The sequence below is a fragment of the Acinonyx jubatus genome, chromosome C1 (genome assembly GCF_027475565.1).
Source record: "Acinonyx jubatus isolate Ajub_Pintada_27869175 chromosome C1, VMU_Ajub_asm_v1.0, whole genome shotgun sequence".
Classification (NCBI taxonomy): Eukaryota; Metazoa; Chordata; class Mammalia; order Carnivora; family Felidae; genus Acinonyx; species Acinonyx jubatus.
The window spans coordinates 55,465,860-55,481,804 of NC_069381.1; positions in this window are offsets into that span (position 1 = coordinate 55,465,860).

Here is a 15,945-nt window from a genome sequence, read left to right on the forward strand (position 1 = left end):
AGATGGAAGTAATACATAAAGGCACTATTTCTTTGAAAGTTCCAGGTCTTTGCAGAGCTCAGAGAATGGCAGGTAAAAAATCAATACATGTGTCCTTGTGACTAAGCCTTGCTCCAAATGTTCCCTGAGCTCAGATTCTTCCTTCAGATTATAACAGCATTGACATTTTAGAAAATAAAAAATAGCCCCACAAAATACTTAGCATGCTGGACTTTGTTGCTGGCACAGGCTAAGAGAGAACAGGAAAATTCTGGCACAGTCTGGGCCTCTCTCTGGGGGGTGATCACCCCCTTTCTCCCTTAGACTATGGAAATTATGTAAAACCCAGATGAAAGATAATTTCTGGGGGGAAAATTTGACTCACAGCAGGTCACGGCTGCCTTGTTCTTCTTCCAAAAGAGATAGGTAAAATCATATGTGTTTGTTTCTGGAACTATGCTGTGCTACTCCACCATCAGCCAGGTGCAAGGATGGCATTTGTTGCCACTGTTTCTGTGGTAGCTGGGAAGTTTCAGGGCAGGAACCGTGAAGATGATGACAATTTTCATGAGGAAAAGGCCACCTGTAAGTGGCTCTCAGCCTCAGCAGCAAGGCTGATTTTTTCCTCATCATGGTGTTATTGGCTTTCAGAGGAAATTAGAACCAAGAAGTACTCTATTCTCCATGTGGCTGATAAAAAGTCTTTCATACATGCAGAGCTAGAGATAAATTAAGTGAATACAGTTGCTCCCGCATATAAAACTTTTACACCCATGTGAAGTAGGCCATGTATGTGAACACCTGTGCATTAAATTTATTTCAACAAACTCCTCTTGAATACCAACTTGTCCTGGGTATTACCCTAAACACTGAGGAGGGAGGCCGGATCCTTGTCCTCAGGGAGCTGGATGTCTGGTCTTACTCCTACTCCTTGAAGGTCAGTGACACAGAATATTGTAAAATTCAGGCTTACTTTTTCCCCTAAGGGACAAATGCTGTGCTCTGCCTCCCACCTAATTCTGCTTAGTGACCTATATTGTATCTCCAGCTGATATGTGTATTGACAGGTGATCCTGGCCAAGATCAAAGAATCATCTGGAAGATTTCCCAAAGTGTGTTAACACAAGACCAGGCCTGTGGTGTCCTTCCTGAAAATGGAGTTCTGTTGATCTAATTCCTCATTAGCACATTAGCACAAAGTCTCCCAGGCTTTGCAATAAAGAACTCTATTTTACCTAGTGTTTCTCAGACTCATTTAACCTCAGAACCCTTTCATCAAATAACCTTTTTAGTTGTGTTTCATGGAACAGACTTTGGGAGATGTCAATCCAGAGACATCTTAAACCAGGAAAATAATAGACACTTGTCTGAATTAAACAGAATAGGAATGTGTCTAAGTAGGAACTATTTTAGCAGCTTTCTTTGACTTTTGACTTACTTAAAGCTAAATCTAAGACACTGAAAATCTTGTTAAGACCTATTTAATGGGTTTCTTGTTAGCCTTTTTCAAGTTGAAGAAAATCTTGTGCCTGGCTTACCTGGAGCTCTCTTTCATAATGAATTGAATGTTAATGAGAACTGAGAAGTGTTTCAGTTGCGGCCCCTGTGTTGCACCACTTCTTGAGGTTGGAGGGGTACGGTGGTGGTGTTCACTACTCGTATATTGCATTGTGAATGTGCTCACACAGACAACCTGAAGAGCTCCTGTTTCGATGTCAGGATGCAGAGGGAGTCATACATGATTGATCAAGGCATCCAAATTGCACCCCAGTTACACAGGAATTGAGGGATTGAGTAAAAAGAGAATGTCCTCTGTTAACAAAAAGCTAAAAAAAACAAAAAACAAAAAACAGTAGAGAGTCACCGAAGTCTCCTCTTTCACATAGAGCTAAACTTCCCTCTGCCGCAAATCACACTGGGTTGATATTGTCTTTGGAAGCACAGCATGAAGAACTGGTTCATCCAGCATTTTCCCCACCACCTCCTTTTTCCCTCTTCATGAGGAACATTCTATCTGTGTTTTTCCTGCCATTCACGGCTTACAAACCAGTGTGCTACATCACCAGTCATGTCCTTCTCACACAAACGCACACATCTCCTTTACCCCAGATCCTTTTCTGTCTCTTACCTAATTATATTATGAAATTGTCTCTCTCCCGACTTGTCATGAGTGCAAAAATGGCCCTAATTACAAATAATGGGCCTCAGGATACTCCAATGACACTCTTACAGCTAGGAAAAAGAGAGCCATAAGTGTTCGGGGAAAATGAAGACATTCTAATAACCATGCCCTCACTTTCAAAGTCCTTCAAAGTCCTCAGAAGTCTCCTTCAGAATCTCCCAGCAAGTTTCTATCTTCTTATCTTTCTCTAATCATGCCTGTCATACTTCAAGTAGCTTTGTACAACATAAGTAAATTCAAGTATTCCCCAATACCATTTGATCTCTGGGAAGAACTTTAGAGATACTTTAACTGAGAAGACAAAAGACCCAGAGAAGTAAAGTCACTTGCTGAAGGACACGCAGCTGGCAGATGAAAGGTAACAGAATGTGCTACCCGAACATGCCCCTTCGGCATAAGGATTATTGATTATTATTGCTGAAAGCAACTGAGAAGAAGCAGATTCAAGAAGACCTCTCTGCCCTCCCCCCAGTTGCCTGAAACGATGATATGAATTTACAAATATGTCCCTCCTCCTCTCTCTATCAGGAAGGACAAAAGTTAATTCCTGGAGACAACTTTAGACACTTATAAATAACAGAAGGCATGACATAACAACACGTACTCTCTTTTACCTTGCTTTTCCTGATAACTTTTCCGTAAGTATCCCCTATACCTTTCTTTCTTTTGTCTTTAGCTGAATGTAGTATTTGAGCCAAGATTCTAAACCCCCTCAGAGAGTTAATCAATTTTCCCCCAGGTATCTCCTATGTATACATAAGAGATTTACATAAAGCACACATGTTAATAAACTTCTGTTTGATTCTCTCTTGTCAATGTATACTTTGTTATAGGGGTCCCAGCCAAGAACTCAGAAGGGTAGAGGGAAAATTATTTTTTCCCTGCTACAACAGTGACAGGGGATTTGAACTAAGCCTCCTTTCTCCCCTCTGAGTGCTCATCCTAGCACCTCATGCTGTCTTCTCATATCACAATGCCTAATTTTTCTGTCTGATTTAGTAATACTGGTGGCAAATAGAGACTGAAGGAGCAATCCCCATGGAGCAGGGGTAAGTGTCAGAGGTCATTCGGGGCACGGGGTGGAGTGACGTGCCTACCTGTGCTACCAAGGCCCATGCGGAAAAGTTGCTGCTATTGTCCAGAGACCAAATTCTAGGTTTCCCTGGACACACACACACTGCACCATGAGTCCCTTCCTGGCAGCAGTTTGGTGGGTATAAGAGCATGACTCTCAGAAAGACCTGGGCTTCAATCTGAGGTTGGTCACTTACAGGTGTACTGGGTGGAATAGCATCCCCCCAAAATTCATTATCACTCCAAACCTGTGAATGTTTCCTTATTTGGAAGTAGGGCCTTTGCAGATAAAACCAAATTAAGATGAGATCATATTGGATTAGGATGGGCTCTAATCCAATGTCTGGTATCCTTAGAAGGAGAGAGAAATTTGGACACAGAGACACAGAAGGGGAAGATGGTCATGCGAAACTAGAGGCGAGATTAGAGTTCCGCTGCCATAAACCAAGAAACACCAAGGACTGTCTGCAACCACCAGAGGCTAGAATGAGCAAAGAAGGAGTCATCCCTAGAGCCTGCAGAGAGCATGGCCGTGCTGGCGCCTTGGTTTTCGACTTCTGGCTTCCAAAACTGTGAGAGAATAAATTCCTGCTGTTTTTAGCCACCAAGTTCATGGTAATTGTTTTTTGGTAATTTTTGTACTGAAATGAACACAAGCTGTGTGATCAAAATATTTCTGAGACTTAGTTTCCTCCTCTGGGAAATGGGAATAAAAGCAGGGATATATAATAGTGCGCCCCAAAGCTCCTGGTTCAATGAATGTGAATTCTTTTCCAGGAATGCAGAGGGAAGAGGTGCCCACGGCAACCTTGCGTGGATCTCTAGGCTCTCATCAGGGCTTTGTGAACAGCCAGCGGCTTCTGAGAAAATGAGCTCTAGTCTGTTGGGTGAGCATTTTCCTCCTTTCACTGCCGTGGCTCCCTTCTGGCTCTTTCTTTCCAGACAGAGAAAACCGTCTGGGGGCACCAATTGCTCCTGGAAACGGGACCGGTTTTAGCTGGTGATAAATGGGTTGCTGCCCACAGGAGAGCTGCAGGCTGACGTCAGAGATGGCTGGGCACTAATTAAGGGGTTACTGTGTTTACAGGAAGATGGGGAAATAAATGTCAAGACTGCAGTGCTCCAGCTGGTGTTTCACAGGCTTGAGGCCAACCACGACGCCTTTTATCTGAGAGGGTGGCAGGTCCGACTGCTCAGGGCCACCCAGGTTCCTCACATGGCAATGGCAAGCAAGACCCAGTGCCCAAAGGGGGAGCTCTCTCTTGCTCTGTCTATTCTCACTGCCGCTCATTTTTTCCCCACTTGTACTTTGTTATAGATGGAGGGGGCGGGGGGGGGGGGGAAGAAGCGAGAAAAGTTCTGTCTAGTTAATTGAAACATTTATAAAGAAGCCACGTTTCCAATCTCTTGCCTGGCCGCTCGTGATCCCTGCAATCCTGCTGTTGGTATTTGGAACTGATAAATGTGTCTTTCTAAATAGGTCCTAAGAGGCTGCTTAGATTTGGAAGGACAGGAAATTAAAGAGCCTTGGGAGGGGGGCTGTCAGCCTGCACCCCCAACACTGCCCTCCTGTCGAGCAGTAAGCAAATAAAGGAGCAGAGTGGCAAGGGGGAGGGGGGGCACTTGACAGTCCCACTGTTGCCACAGCCCCAGACAGACCCCATCCAAGACTGACAGCGGCAACACAGGAACTGATCGCCCAGGGTGCCTAGTCTAAAGCTGGTTGCACATCAAAACCTCATGCCTTCTGCCAGGCTTTCAGCCAGCAGTTTAATTATTTAGAAGAGTCAAAAGGATTGACCCCTCACCCCCCAAGCCCCCTTCCTGACCTATGGATTCTAACTCTGGAAGCCTTTCGTGGTGTTGAGCCTCTGAATATCCAACATGGAGCCCCAGGTTCAAAGGGAAAGGGGGACAGGAAGGCTGGAAACGGTGCTGGAGGGGCAGAAGGAGCAAAGCAGCCCCCAACAGGGCACAGTCCTGGGAAAGAGGCTCAAGTTAGAAAAGCAATCTGGCAGCCTCTTTGGATGCGGTTGAATTAAACTAAAAAAGAGTAAGTGCAGAAATGTTCCCCAGAATGTTTCCATTTTTTTCACATGGGAGAACTAAAAGCTCAAAAAGAATTAAATGATAACTATTATAGGTACTACTTATTATGTGCTATTATATGCCTGCAAGTCCACACATTTTGTGTATTCCTTGCGATAACTCTGCAACATAGGTGTGACTGTTCCCACTGAATAGATGATGAAACTGAGGCTCAGAGATGGCTAGTCAAGGTGTCCAAGATCACACAACGAGTAGGTAAGTGGATGAGCCTGGAATCAAATCAGCCTGATTCCATGGCCCATGATCTTTCCCTTTCTTGCTGTTCCAGTTATCTATTGCCGAAGAGCAAGCCACCCCGAAAGCTAGTGGAGTAAGACAACAACCATTTTAATACCTTCATGATTCTGTAGATAAGGATTTAGGCAGGGCTCAGTAGGGATGGCTCATTTCTGCTCCACAATGACTGGGGTCTCAGCCAGGGTGGCCCCAAGAACTGGAGAGTATATGTCTGAGTTTGCAGATTTCTACTTTCCGCTGGGTTCCTTGATTTTTCTCCACATCTGTCAATGTCCAATAGGATTTCTTTACCCACATACCGAAAAACTATCCCTTTCTCTCTTCACCCAGCCTCTCCACGTGGCTAGTCTGGGCTTCCTCATAGCATGGTGGTCGCAGGATAGTCAGACTTTTTACATAACAACTGACTTCTCCAGGGTTGACAGAAAGAGACGGGAATTAGAAGATGCCAGGTTTTAAAATATTGAGCATGAAAACCAGCACAGTATGACTTGCCGTATTATATTGGCCACATGAGTCACAGAACCTGTCTAGATTCACTACTGCCTCATTAGATGCTTTGTGAATATCATCTCTACAGCTTATACCAGCAGGTGTGCAACGGAGGAGCTCTTTCCCTTAAATTACACTGTTTGGGATGATAATGATAATGCCTCGATTTTGCCTAGCTTTTTAAATTTGCAAGGAGCTTCCAAATGGATCTCTTATTTGAGCCTCACAATAAAACTCTGAGGCAAGTCAAGCAGGTTGCACTATCCTTACTTTAAGAAAACTAAGATTTCAAAGAGCAAAGAGGCTTATTTAAGGCATATGGTAGGTAAACTCCCAGCCCATCCAACTCCACACCGTCCCCCTGACTACGGTTGAGAGCTTTTTCTGCCATACACTCTGCCCTGCTAATGGGCTCTGATTTGTCATATATTATCATTCTGCAGCTTAAAAAAAAGGAATATTTCCAAGGGCTGTCAAAATAATAGCTCTGTTAATAAAATATAGAGCTGGGAATGATACCTCCACTTTCTTGATTTTAATGATAAAGAAAGGGATATGTTTTATCTTAACTAAAATTAAATATGTGTTTGTTATTGAGGTAAAATTCACATAACATAAAGGTGACCATTTTAAAATGAACAATTCGGTGACATTTCGTACATTCACAGTGATGTATACCTATCACTTCTATCTAGTGCCAAAACATTTTCACCATCCCTACAGGCCCTGTTTATACATTTATAAAATAAAATGTATATGTGATAATTTTGCCGTGTACTTGGAATCAAAACGCTTTGTAGGTAATTATTAATGCTAGGCTTTGTTAAAATGAAAAATGCTCCCTCTTTGGGCTCAGACTGACCTGGATTGAAATCACAGCCCTTCGATTTTGTGGGTTTCAGAAGGGTATTTAACAGTCTGTTTCCTCATTCTAAGAAAAGGGAATAATGATGTCTACTTAGACGGGTAATTGTGAAGACAGGTGAGATAATGGACCTCAAGCACCTCTTACGGGGAATGGTTCTTAGTGGTTGCCTAAATGAGGGCAGTTGTTATTCACAGTATTAATAACCAGAAAAGAGTCATAGGACCTTAGGAAAACCATTATGACTCTCTGGGCCTCAGACTCCCAGATGGAAACAGAAGTGTGGGTCTAGACAATTTTTTTAAGAGATAGAACTTTTTTTTAAAAGTTTATTTGTTTTGAGAGAGAGTGCGAGCAGGGGAGAGGCAAAGAGAGATAGGAAGAGAGAGAGAATCCTAAGCAGGCTCTGCACCAATGCGTGACTTGAACCCATGAATCCTGAGATCATGACCTGAGCCAAAACCAAGAGTCGGATGCTTAACCGACTGAGCCACCCAGGCGCCCCGTGGTCTAGAGAAGTTCTAAGCTCTAATATTTAAGGTGATAAAATATCTAACAGGTCTGTCCTCCTTTTCCATCTTTAAAAAGCCTCCTGCCACTTTCCTCCCTGCCCCCCCAACAAACACACTTATGTATACACACACACACCCCATACACACAAACACAAATCTTATTTCTTCTTGATTAGAACTTAAAATTTTTGACAGCTTTATTGAGGTATACTTGACATACAATAAAATGCACATATTTTAAGTGTACAATTTGATAATGTTTTTCAAGTTTTTAAATGTTTGTTTATTTTGAGAGAGAGAGAGAGAGAGAGAGAGAGAGAGAGAGAGAGAGTGACTGTGTGTGAGCAGGGGAGGGGCACAGAGAGAGGGAGAGAGAGAATCCCAAGCAAGCTCTGTATTGTCAGCACAGAGCCCGACGTGGGGCTCGTTGTCACAAACTTGAGGTCATGACTTGAGCCCACATCAAGAGTTGGATGCTTAACCTCGACTGAGCTACCCAGGTGCCCCAAAGTTGTTAAGTTTTGAGATATGTATATACCCATGAAATGTTCACGATCAAGAAGATGACGTACTGCCACCTCCTAAAAGTTTCCTGTTGCCCCTTTGTAATCATCTCTCACATCCCTCCCCACCTTCTAACTATTTGATGTTTGAGATGTCCCCATACTTGGTATTTTTGTTATCCAGAATGTGCAGATACACAGGTTCCCTCAGGCCAGGGGCTATGTGTGTTTTGCTCATCATTGTATCCCAGCAACTGGCAGAATACTGGAAAATAGGAGATGCTCAACAAATATTTGTTAAATGAATGAATAACTCCTTTGTTCCTTTACTTCTGATGCAAAGATACTTAAGCTTTTTTCTCTGAGTGCTATGGTGATTGATGCCAAGGTAGGAGAGAGCTCTGGTGTGGGGTGGGGGTGGGGGGGGTGGCTGGAGTTGTTGGGAGCGTTTCACAGGGGAAGGAAATTGCTTTGAGGCTCTGAGGATGAAAAGGGCTTGTTGAGGAAGGCAGAGCTAATGGCTTGAGCACAGGCCAGGAAATAATCTGGGAAGGATGAGAAAGTAAGGAATGGATTGGAGACAAAGCAGCTACTGACATGATTGACAAGTGACAAGAATCAAGCTCTCTGGAGCTGTGGGAAACTGGAGACTTTGTGGAACAACAACAACAAAAAATAAAATAAAAACAAAATAGAAACAAAGCAGGAGCTGCTGGTACCTTGGCTGAGAGTCATGCGGTGTTAGAAGTGGCATAGATGTTCAGAATTAGAAATACCCTCCAAATGCAAATGAAAAGATGAACTCCAGAGAAACGAAATAAATGTCTCCAGCTCCTATCGTAGAATAGTAGAAGCAGAAAGAATCAACATTTCTTACTCTTTGCCAGCATTAATTCATTCATCTTTTAATATTTATTTCTTTAGTTAATTTACTGAGCTCCTACAATAGGCAAGCACTGTGCTGGCACTGGGATTCCAGGGATGAAAAATATAGTCCTTGGCCTTAGTGAGCTCATAGTCTAGTGGAAAAGATCAGCATGATGCAGTGTGAGAAGAATTTGGCCTGCTGGTTATGACTTTGAAGATGAAGAGTCCAAAAACTAAGGAATGTGGGAAGCCTCTAGAAGTGGGAAAGGGGGAAGGAGCATTTTTTTTCTAGAGCCTCCAGAAAAGAATGGAGCCTGTTGACACCTTGATTTCAGCCCAGTGAGATCCATTTGGAACTTGTGAACTGCGTAACTGTAAGGTAATAAACCAGTGCAGTTTGAAGCCACCAAGTTTGTGGAAGTGTGTTACAACAGCCGTGGAAAATTAATACAACCCGTTTCTAGCTATCGAACCTTAGAGTTAGTCACTTAAATTCTCTGACAATTTCAACAGTTTCCTCAATAAATAAAAATAATAGTACTTAGCCCTTGGCTTATAATGGAATAAGTGAAAGAATAAAAATAAGTGAGTAATGCCTGGTGTCATAAACTGAATTGTGTCCCCTGCTTCATTCATACATTAAAGCCCTTCTTCCTACTGAAGAATGTGACTGCATTTGGAGATAGGACCTTTAAAGAAGCAATTCTGTTAAAATAGGGCCTACAGGATGGACCCTAATCCAGTCTGACTCTTATAAGAAGAGAAAATTGGGGCACAGAGAGAGACACCAAGGATGTGAGTGCAGAGGAAGGACAGTGAAGACACAAGAAGGTGGACATCTGAAAGCCAAGGAGGGAGGTCAGGAGACTCCAAACCTGCTGAATACCTCCATCTTGGACTTCCAGCCCCCAGAACCGTGAGAAAACAAATTTCTGTTGTTTAAGCCACCTGGTCTGTGGTACTTTGTTGTGGCAGCCCCAGCAGACACCATGAGTATGAGTCTGCAGGGCAGACCTGCAATGCTTGGGATTTGGTCTGCACCTGTTTCAGACATCCATCTTCTGATACATAGTAGGAACAATTCCATTTCTGAAGATGTGCTGCTTCTGAAGGGACTCCTTGTGAGAGACACATTTAGGGCCACTGAGCCGCAGAGAGGATGAGGATACTTCAGCCATCCATCTATGCACGTTCTCTTCTCTAGCTACACTCCGAGGATTTAAAAACCATCTGGCAGATGAGGGCCCTGGCGGTTACCATGGTGAGGCAGAGCGGAGCCCGGAGACTGAGGCATGCGTATGTCGCTGCCTGACACTTGAGCCCAGTGCAATGTTAGCCTGGCTTGTGTTCATTTTGGACAATGCTTTTACCCATCTTTTTTTCCAGCTAGGTCATTTAAAAAACATGCGTGTCCAGTTCTGATCACTGGGTGTTTTCACCTACAGATAAAAAGCTCTTTGACAATAGGGACCGGAGTGCTTTCCCATTTCCTTCCCCCTTTCACCCCCCACATTCCCCACGGCATTGAAACACATGTCTGTCACTGAGTTGATTCTCAAAAAGTACTTGTCAGGTTGAGCTGAATTAATTAACCTTTGGGGAAACTGTTTTCATATTTGCTTCCAATTTTAAAAAGGCCTGACAATTAATTTCAGTGGGAGTGGATAGTTCATTCAAGTGGCAAGCTCTGATATTTGGTTTATTGATGCAGCAGGATTAAGACATGTGAGCAGAGGACAGGGGCTAATGCCAGGAAGTTAGTGCACAGACAGGGCTTGAGAGTGAGGGCTCTGTACTTGGTTGGGCCTGGGTTCTTGTCCTGGGTCTGCAGCCACTCCTTGTGTGACTTGGGATCAGAGATTTCACTTCTCTGGCCTCTTTATTGTTCTAAACATGGGGGTCCTAATCATACCTGCTTAATGGGGTTCTTTTGAGGCTCAGTGGAGATGATGCAGGTAAAGCCCTGTATCTGGATAGATACTCAACTGTGGATACTTTAGCCATTATCATAACACTATTAGAGGCTTTCATTTGGGCTCTATCCCCAACTCCTCACGTTTGGGCACTTGTTTCCTGATTTCTAACATTCTGGGAAGTGTTCTTTCTTATTAAGGTCATGTCTAGAGGGTAGGTGTGGACAGACCAGAGACCTGTACTTGCTCCCAGGTCATCTATGGGTTCCCTTCAATAATTACAGGATGTCTGAGGCTTCCAGAGGCAGAGAATTTGGGGAAGGCAAAAGTCTGAGCCCGGAAGGGCAGGGCAGAGGCCTCAGACAGACTCAGACACTCAAACTGACACAGGAGGATGCAGCCACCAGGAGCGCTGGCTGTGAAAGGTGGCCCCATTCACAGACAGTGCCAGGCTCTGGAAGGAATCAGCCAGGGGTTGGAGAGTCCAGGGCTGCTCACAGAGCCAACAGCAGCATTGTGGAGACAGTGGCTTTGCCCCTCTGCAAGCTCAGCGCAGTTTCTCTCCTTCCTTCCCCTCCAAATTAAGCTCCCCCTTTTTGGTTTATGCAGAAGCTGGAAGTTGGGTTCTGCTGGATTCTTTCATGTTCTGGCAGGTCTCCAGCTGCCTGAAAGCCCCAAGTGGAAACTTCCCTCTCCCTCCCAGCCTTGTACTCTCCCCCATCCTTGTACCTCCCCTCTCCACACCCAGGTCACAGATGGGCTCTTGGGGTGGGTGGAAGGATCCATCAGTTAAGGGGTTTATTGGGCGCTTAAACCATCCCATAGCAAAATCTACTAGCGTTTATTGCATACTTACCATGTCAGGCATCTTGCTGGGTGCCTTGTATGCTGTATGTCACTGAATGCACCCCAGGGAAGTACTTCTTTTCATCCCCCACTTCATGATTGAGGAAAAAAGTCCGTGTAACTCAGTGACATGCTTGAGGCTTTATAGCAAAGCCAGGATTTGGGCCTATCAATCGAGTTCCCAAGGGTATGCTTCTCAGTGAGGAGAGGCAGAATGAGGAGAGCAGGGCTTGATAGACAGACTGTCACAGTTTGACATCCGGACCCACCACTTACTGTGTGAGCAAACTTGGGAACTGATCTCTCTGTACCCCACTTTCCCATCTATAAAAATGGGGATGACGAGAGTACCTCCCGCACAGAGCTGTTAAAGTGTTGTATGGGTCAATACGTGTAAAGTGCTTAGGTCAATGGCCAGCACACAGTAAGCACTCTCTGCACATTTGCTATTATAATAAGCACATCAGGGTGGCCTCTGCGTCTTGGTGGTTTCCCTGAAAAGTTGCCTAAAATCTCTACATCGGAGAGACAGCCTGGAGCTTCCACAGATCACAGGGCACTCACTGGGGTGCCAGGTGCACTTTCTCCAACAATCCTGGCCAGCACCGAATGATCCTTCGCAGAGGGGAGGTTGAGGCTGTGGCAGGGGAATACTCTATATCCTTCCTCTGATCCCCTTGCTATTCTTTGCCCTCATACACACTTAATCCTGGAAAAATTAATGATGAGAAGGAGCTGAATTCGAAAGACCTGGGTTTGTACCTTTCACAAGTTGTGTAACTTTAGACAAATTAGAAAACCTACATGTCTCTGTTTCTTCATCTGTAAACTAGGTACATGAAAAAATGGAGGGTAATAAGAGGGAGAAGGGCCTGATAGGGCAAAAGGTGGCCCCAAAGTCACTGCCTTCATAAGAGATTTGTCCTAGGAACATTAAGAGAACAGCTCCTTAGTGCCTACAGGGGTTGAACTTCTTTGAGTGACTCTTCACCTGTGGTCTGTCTGATTTCTTTGAGTCCCAAACAATTTTTCAAATTTCAGTGTTCAGCATAACTCATTATCAGGGAAATGTAAATCAAAATGGGCTGTTACCTCACACCTGTTAGAATGGCTATTATCAAAAACACAAGGAATAATTTAAGCTGGAATGCAAACTGGTGCAGCCATTGTGGAAACCAGTATGGAGTTTCCTCAAAAAATTCGAAATAGAACTATTATATGATCTAGCAATTCCACTTCTGGGTATTTATTCAAAGGAAAGGAAAACACTAGCTCAAAAGGGTATCTGCATCCTCGTGTTCATAGTAACATTTTTCATGATAGCCAACACACGGAAGCCACCTAAGTGTCCATCAAAGGATAAAGAAAGTGTGATAGTTATGTGTCTCTCTGTGTGTACCTATATCTATATAGATATATAAAGAGACATTATTCAGCGATAAAAAGGAAGAAATCCTACCATTTGTGACAATATGGATTGACCTTGAGGGGTTATGCTAAGTGAAATAAGTCAGAGAAATACTATATGATCTCACTTATATGTGGAATCAAAAACAACCAAACAAGGGGCACCTGGGTGGCTCAGTTGGCTAAGCAGATGAGTCAGCTCAGGTCATGATCTCGTGGTCTGTGAGTTTGAGCCCCACGTACGGCTCTGTGATGACAGCTCAGAGCCTAGAACCTGCTTTGGATTCTGTGTCTCCCACTTTCTGTCCTTCCCCTGCTCATACTCTGTCTGTCTGTCTGTCTGTCTGTCTCTCTCAGCAATCAAAAATCTCCCCAAAACCCCAGCAAATCAAATCAGCAATCAAAAAACTCCCCAAAACCAAACCCCAGAACCAGATGTCTTCACAGATGAATTCTACCAAACATTTAAAGAGTTAATACCTATTCTCAAACTACTTCAAAAATAGAAAATAAAGGAAAGCTCCCAAATTCATTCTACAAGGCCAGTATTACCCAGATACCCAAACCAAATAAAAACACTACAAAAAAGACAAATACAGGCCCATATCTCTGATGAATATAGATGCAAAGAATCTCAACAAAATATTAGCAAACCAAATCCAATAATATATTAAAAAGATCATTCACCATAATCAATAGGATTTATTCTTGGGATCCTAGGGTGGTTCAATAAATGTGATACATCATATCAACAAGAGATAGTGTTAAAACCATATGATCATTTCAATAGATGCAGAAAAAGCATTTGACAAAGTACAACATCCATTTGTGATAAAAAAAAAAAAACCCTCAACAAACTAGGTTTAGAGGGAACATACTTCAACATAATGAAGGCCATACATTAAAAATACAGTTAACATCATACTCAATGGAGAAAATCTGAGAGCTTTTCCCCTAAGATCAGGAACAAGACAACGATGTCCACTCTCACCACTTTTATTCAACAGAGCACTGGAAATCCTAGCCATAGCAATCAGAAAAGGAAAAAGAAACAAAGGCCTCCAAATTGTTATGGAAGAAGTAAATTTTTACTGTTTGCAAATAATATGATACTATATAGAGAAAATCCTAAAGACTCTGCCATAAAACTACTAGAACTAATAAATGAATTTAGTAAGGTCACAGGATACAAAATGAATGTACAGAAATATGTTGCATTTCTATGCATATTCAATAACATATGCATATTCTATGCATATAATCTATGCATATACTATGCATATATAATCTATGCATATTCAATAATATGCATTTCTATGCATATTCAATAATAATGAATCAGCAAAAAGAGAAATTAACAATACCATTTATAATTGTGCCAAAAAGAATAAAATACCTAGGAATAAACTTAACCAAAGAGGTGAAAGACCTATACTCTGAAAACTATAAAACATCAATGAAAGAAATTGAAGATGACACAAATGAAAAGATATACCGTATTGTTTAAATGTCGATACTACCCAAAACAATCTACAGTAATGCAATCTCTATCAAAATACCAATATTTTTCACTGAACTAGAAAAAATAATCCTAAAATTTTTATGGAACCACATAAGACCTCAAATAGTCAAAGCGATCTGGAAAAAGAACAAAACTGGAGGTATCACAAACTCAGATTTCAAGCTATACTACAAAGTTGTAACAATCAAAACAGTATGGTCTTGGCACAAAAACAGCACATAGATCAACAGAACAGAATAGAGAGGCCAGAAATAAACCCACGATTATATGGTCAATTAATCTTTGACAAAGGAAGAAAGAATATGCAATGGGGAGAAGTCTCTTCAACAAACGGTGTTGGGAAAACTGAATAGCTACATGTAAAACAATGAAACCAGACCACTTTCTTATACCATACACAAAAACAAAACCAAAATGGATTAAGGATATAAATATGAGACATGAAACTATAAAAATCCTAGAAAAGGGGTGTCTGGGTGGCTCAGTTGGTTAAGCGTCTGACTTCGACTCAGGTCCTGATCTCACAGTTTGTGAGTTCGAGCCCTATGTTGGGCTCTGTGCTGACAGCTCAGACCCTGGAGCCTGCTTTGTATTCTGTGTCTCCTCCTCTCTCTGCCCCTCCCATGCTCATGCTCTGTCTCTCATTGTCTCTCAATAATAAATAAACATTAAAAATTTAAAAAAATCCTAGAAAAGAGCACAGGTAGTAATTTCTCTGACATGAGCTGTAGCAACGTTTTTCTAGATATGTCTCCTGAGGCAAGGGAAACAAAAGCAAAAACAAACTATTGGGACTACATCAAAATAAGAAGCTTCTGTACGGCAAAGGAAACAATCAAGAAAAATAAAAGACAACCTACTGAATGGGAGAAGATATTTGCAAGTAATGTATCTGATAAAGGGTTAGCATCCAAAATATATAGAGAACTTGTACAACTCAACACCAAAAAAAAAAAAAAAATCCAAATAATCCAATTAAAAAGGAGCAGAAGACATAAACAGACATTTCTCCAAAGAAGATATCCAGATGGCCAATAGACACATGAAAAGATGCTCAATATTACTCATCATCAGGAAAATACAAATCAAAACCACAATGAGATATCACCTCATACCTATGAGAATGTCTGAAATAAAAAACACAAGAAACAACAAGTGCTGTCAAGGGTGTGGAGAAAAAGGAACCCTCCTGCACAGTTGGTGGGAAAGCAAACTGTTGCAGCTACTGTGGAAGACGGTATGGAGGTTCTTCAAAAAGTTAAAAATAAAATTACCATATGATCCAGTAATTCCACTATTGGGCATTTACCCAAAGAATACTAAAACACTAATTCAAAAAGATATATGCATCCCTATGTTTATTGCAGCATTATTTACAATTGCCAAATTATGGAGACAGCCACGCATCCATCGACAGATGAATGGATAAAGATGCTA